The sequence below is a fragment of the Chrysemys picta genome, chromosome 22, assembly GCF_011386835.1.
Source record: "Chrysemys picta bellii isolate R12L10 chromosome 22, ASM1138683v2, whole genome shotgun sequence".
Classification (NCBI taxonomy): Eukaryota; Metazoa; Chordata; order Testudines; family Emydidae; genus Chrysemys; species Chrysemys picta.
In genome coordinates this window covers 11929157-11935054 of record NC_088812.1, presented here as the reverse complement: position 1 = coordinate 11935054, position 5898 = coordinate 11929157, and positions in this window count along the sequence as shown.

Sequence of the window (5898 nt, the reverse complement as noted above, 5' to 3'; positions counted from 1 at the left end):
GGCTTTATTGCCGCGGGGGCTGAGCTGGGAGAAGCCAGGGGCTGTGTGTTTGCCCCTTGGCAGGCGCAGGGCCTTGTGGGCAGTCCCATGGTGCTCTGCGGTGCGGCCCCTCGGCTCAGCGAGAGGGGCGGGGGGGAGACACAGCCTTGCGGCGTGAATGCGGCATTGTTAAGCGGGGCTGGAGTCACAGATAATTACCTCAATTAGTTACAATGGAAGAGTAATAAATACAGGCTTAGTGGCTCCTACCCACTGTGGTTTCTCAGATTAATCCAGCCCCGCCGACCAGGCCTGAAAAGCATGATGGACAATTCATTAAACTCCCCAAATGCCACACAACCGTCCCATGAAGGTTTGTATTAGACCCCTGGGGCGCTCAGCTTTGTCCCTAATTGTTTCTCTCAGGCCTTGGTCACCTAACAGCCAGGAGGTGACGGGCTGCCTCCCCAGCAGATGCCGGCGGGCCGCGGATTAGGGGCGAGCCTGGCCACGGTTGCTGGGGCGCCCTGGCCCGTCGGGACAGGAATGCTCCCGGGGAGGGGGGAAGCGGAGAGGCGGGCCCGACAAGGTGGGGTATTCGCGGGACACAAAACCGGAGGCACAAGGAGTTAATTAGAAGCCAGGCAAGGGGCTGTGAGCGGAGACGGCTAAATTACTTCCGAGGATTAATATGAACCGGGCTGAGCTAAAGCTGACGTTGAGTAATCGGCGCAGGGGAGCGGCTCCCGCGTTCCCACAACAGCCCCCTCCCCTCGCCAGGATGTGGCTGGCGGCACATGAACTAAACGCCACATCTGGACTCCCCTCCCCTGCCGTGGTCCCAATCCTGATGGTCTCCTGAGCACCCGCTGGAGTCCGGGGGCAACAGGCACAAACTGGCTTGTGGAGCTGGGGGAAGTCTGCCCCAATGTAGCTGCAGAGGTGGGAACCCCGCTGTCCTCCCCCGGAGAGAGAGGCAGGGCTGGTGCCAGCCAGCGGCCTGTCACTCCTGTGGCTTCCCCCACTGCTGAGAGGCAGCCACCTCTGGGATGGAACGTGGCACAGCGGTGCCATGCCTGGCTGGAGCCCACAGGGGATGGGGCGGGACCAGGGGGGAATTGCCCACACTGGACTTTAGCCAGGACGCTGGGGGGGAAGCCACAGGCTGGTCCCATGTGACAGGCCGAGCCTGTGGTGGCAGGGCGCCCCCCAGCAAGGCGCCAGCGCTGTACTGACGCAGGAAGTGTGCCCCCCACGCCCCAAAAGCCCAGTCAGCCTGAGGCCAGCGCAGGGGGCCGGCGAGCTAAAGGTGACGTCTCCTCTTCTCACCATGCCCCCCCCCGCGCACCCCGATGTCGTGTGCGCTTCACCCATTGCCCCCTGAGCCTTTCCCGGGGCAGGGCCGCTGGGCTCTGTCTGCTCCCTGCACAGACTGCGGCCTCCATGCTCCCGTCCCCAGCTCTCTCGCTCTGCAGGCTGGATGAGAGCCCCCCACCCCACCCCACAGATGGGCAGCGCTTCTGGCCCAGCTTTTCCAGTGCTCGGACCCCGCCACTGGACCCCACTTGCTGTTCACAGGGAAGGTGTGACACGGGTGAGTGTGAGTGTGCATATGACACTAGCACACACGATTTAATGCACTGAACAGCTGGAGCGTTTCCTTCAGCGCTCAGCTACCAACCCCCCCTCCGCACACACCAAAAACCCTTCTCGAAAGTACAGCCAGTGGCGAAGGGCTCCAGATGTTTCACAGCTGCCCAGCTGTGATGGGCTTTCCACTGGGTGGGGGGGGGGGGGCAGGGCGTGCATTTCCCAGCTCAGGCCCAGGACAGCGCAGGGGGAGGGGGCGGGGAGCTATATTTAAAGCCACCCAGTGTATTTATAAAAGCCCTGTTAATTTGCACCCTTCAGCCCGGTTGTGTGTGTGTGTGAGTCTATCTCAGGGGGGCTTTGGCGGCTGAAGGTGTGATACGGTTCGGCGAGCCCTCTGGAAAAACTGAGTAACAGAGGAGACTTATAACAATGTCATTATCTATATTCTTAACTCGCCACCGCAGGCAAACAGGGTTATTTTCATGCCCGGTGCACGGCAGAATTTAGCAGAGCGATAGCTCCCAGCAGACAACGGTGATGCTGCAGGAGGGTTATTTCGGGATGTGTTTCTTTCCAGTCTTTTTTTTTTCTGTGCATTTCTTTATTTTACCGCACCAGGGAGTGTTTTGCACCTTGGCAAGAAAAAGGGACAATCTTTTTTTTCTTCTTTCTTTCTAAGCATCAACTTTTCCGCTAGCGCCACGAGAAGGTATTTCTGGAAATGTCCCAGCGCCACCGCTGAGCGTTTGACACTGTCCCACTCGATGTGCCGCTTCGCCGGCTCATCGCCCGGGTCCCGCGCAGGAAACCCCGAGCTCGGATGGTGAACAGGCACCTTGAGATCAGCTCATGGGCCCTCCTGGCTCACAGAGGCCAAGCGATTGCCCCCAGGTCCCCTGGCTAGTGCCGTGGGGCTGGCTAACGCATCGTCCAGACCCTCCGCTCTGCGGCTGGAGCCATGGAGACACGGCGAATCCGCGTCCCTTCAGCACCCGGCGGGCGGGCATTCGTTCCTGCTGGCGTTTGTCTGGGTTAACTGCCCCGGCCCGGCCCAGCCCCTCCGGGGAACCCCTCCCCAGGTGTTGGATCGAGTGCCAGGAGCTCAGCACCCACCACCCTGGGCCTTTCCTGGAATTGACCCAAAGGGAGTTGGGCACCTCAGCGTTCCTGGGTCTCTGGGCCAGCAGCGCGAGCAGGGCACCATACGATAAACTCCGGCTCCCTCACTTGCTTCCCCAGAGCGGACAGTGCTGGACGATGCTCATTCGCTGCCTTGTCATCGTTGGCCTCCAGAGGTCATTAATGACCCCTTGGCACTAAGGGGAACCAGCCCCACGTCCCAAGCAAAGGCCAGAGGCCAGAGGCCCCATTGTGCCCAAGTGCTTGGCTGTCATGGCGATGGGCCCATGAGACCAGCTAGGAGATGGACACACCTTAGCTCAGGGGTTCGCAAACTGGGGGGCGGGACCTCTCAGGGGGTCGCGAGCTGTCAACCTCCGCCCCAAATCCTGCTTCGCCTCCAGCATTTATAATGGGGTTAAATATATAAACAAGTGTTTTTAATGTATAAGGGGGGGTCGCACTCAGGGGCTTGCTGTGTGAAAGGGGGCACCAGTACAAAAGGTTGAGAACCACTGCCTTAGATGGATGGATTAGATTACACAAGCGGCCCCTGGATGCAGGATGAAATATACTAGATTTCCAAACTATTGTGCATCTTTCCTGTGTGGCTATTAACCATCTACCAGACTCCACCCCAGAGGTGGCTGCATTCAGTGGTAGGCATGGTGATTCCTGTGTGTGTAGCACGTCAGGAGGAACTGGGTGTTAATCTAGAGCAGGGGTAGGCAACCTATGGCACACGTGCTGAAGGCGGCACGTGAGCTGATTTTCAGTGGCACTCACACTGCCCGGGTCCTGGTCATCAGTCCGGGGGGCTCTGCATTTTAATTTTATTTTAAATGAAGCTTCTTAAACATTTTAAAAAACTTATTTACTTTACATTCAACAATAGTTTAGTTATATATTGTAGACTTATAGAAAGAGACCTTCTACAAATGTTAATACGTATTACTGGCACACGAATCCTTATATTAGAGTGAATAAATGAAGACTCGGCACACCACTTCTGAAAGGTTTCTGACCCCTGATCTAGAGAGTCCTGGCCTCTTCCACATCGCCATCCGCACTGCTCCTCCGCCGGGCGGTGGGAGCCGGTGCAGGGCCCTTAGCCGGCATTGCACGCCGGGCGGTGGGAGCCGGGATAGGGGCCTTAGCCGCCATTGCACGCTGGGCGGTGGGAGCCGGTGCCGGGGCCTTAGCCGGCATTGCACGCCGGGCGGTGGGAGCGGGTGCAGGGCCTTAGCCAGCATTGCACGCCGGGCCGTGGGAGCCGGCACCAGGGCCTTAGCCGGCATTGCACGCCGGGCAGTGGGAGCCGGGGCAGGGCCTTAGCCAACATTGCGCACCGGGCAGTGGGTGCCGGTGCGGGGCCTTAGCCGGCATTGCACACCGGGCAGTGGGAGCCGGCACCGGGGCCTTAGCCGGCATTGCACACCGGGCAGTGGGAGCCGGCACCGGGGCCTTAGCCGGCATTGCACACCGGGCAGTGGGAGCCGGCACCGGGGCCTTATCCGGCATTGCACGCCGGGCGGTGAGTACTGGCACCAGGGCCTTAGCCGGCATTGCACGCCGGGCGGTGGGAGCCGGTGCGGGGCCTTAGCCGGCATTGCACGCCGGGCGGTGGGAACCGGTGCGGGGCCTTAGCCGGAATTGCACGCCGGGCGGTGGGAGCCGGTGCAGGGCCTTAGCCGGCATTGCACGCCGGGCGGTGGGTGCCGGTGCGGGGCCTTAGCCGGCATTGCACGCCGGGCGGTGGGAGCTGGCACCGGGGCCTTAGCCGGCATTGCACGCCGGGCAGTGGGTGCTGGCACCGGGGCCTTAGCCGGCATTGCACGCCGGGCGGTGGGTGCCGGTGCGGGGCCTTAGCCGGCATTGCACGCCGGGCGGTGGGAGCCGGTGCGGGGCCTTAGCCGGCATTGCACGCCAGGCGGTGGGAACCGGTGCGGGGCCTTAGCCGGCATTGCACGCCGGGCGGTGGGAACCGGTGCGGGGCCTTAGCCGGCATTGCACGCCGGGCGGTGGGTGCCGGTGCGGGGCCTTAGCCGGCATTGCACGCCGGGCGGTGGGTGCCGGTGCGGGGCCTTAGCCGGCATTGCACGCCGGGCGGTGGGTGCCGGTGCGGGGCCTTAGCCGGCATTGCACGCCGGGCGGTGGGAACCAGCAGCTGGGCCTCCCTGTTTAACCTCAAGGGGTGCGATCGGCGGCTCGCCCCGGACCCCGCCCAAACATGAAAGCCGGGCAGTTCCCCAGCTCGTCACCTGCTTCCACTTAGCGCCGGCTCTGGCGGGAGGCCGGTTCGTTCTCTAGCTGATCCCGCACGGCGCGGGGAGGGGGCTTGGGATTTTCTTTCTCCTCCTCAGGAGCGAGCTGTGGGTTTGAGGCTCCCGGCTCCCAACACACTCACTGAAGATCCTGAAACCCCAAAGCAGGTGGGGAGCAGAGTGTGCAAGGGCGGGGGCATCGCAGGGGAATCGCCGTCCTGGGGCCTGACTGCTTTGCCTTCCAAGTGACGCTGCAGAGCTCCTGGGCTCACGCCCGCTCTCAGCCCACGGTGCAGCCAGGTCCCACACCAGCTGCCAGGATGGGGGCGGGGCCACGCGTCCCAGGGGCTGTGGTCTCCGGGATCCGCACAACGGAGTGCGAGCATCCTCTGCAGGAGGCGGAGAGGAGCACTGGGGCGGGGAAAATGCAGCCACCTCTGGGGTGGAGTGTGGCGGCTGGTTCATAGCCATGCAGCAAACCTACTGGTGTTCGCTCCAGACGTACCGTTAATACGCATGTTCCAACAAGACGTCTGAGGATCCCTGCGGGGATCAGCTCAAACTGCCAATAAGACCCAGCGAGGGGAACTGACCATTGGAACCTCTGTCGTGGGCTGGGGCTGGATTCTCCCGGCAGGAGCGTTGGGACTGGACGCAGGAGGCGCTGGGGGAGGGTCCCCGGCTGGGTTATACACACGTCTGGACGGCACAATCCGAATGGTCCCCTCTGACCCTAAGATCTCGGAGTCCCTCATGCCCTGCACCTGGTGTCCTCGCTGACACTAGTGCGACAGGCGTGGAACGTGCTGCCAACTCAGTGTGGCAGCGTCTCCCACGCCCTTTGCACTGGTGTTAATGATGACACGGCTTGCCCAGCGCTGGGCAGGGATGAGGTGCCCCAGTGCTCCAACCCCCCCCACAAAAAAAATTAAACTCCGTTGGA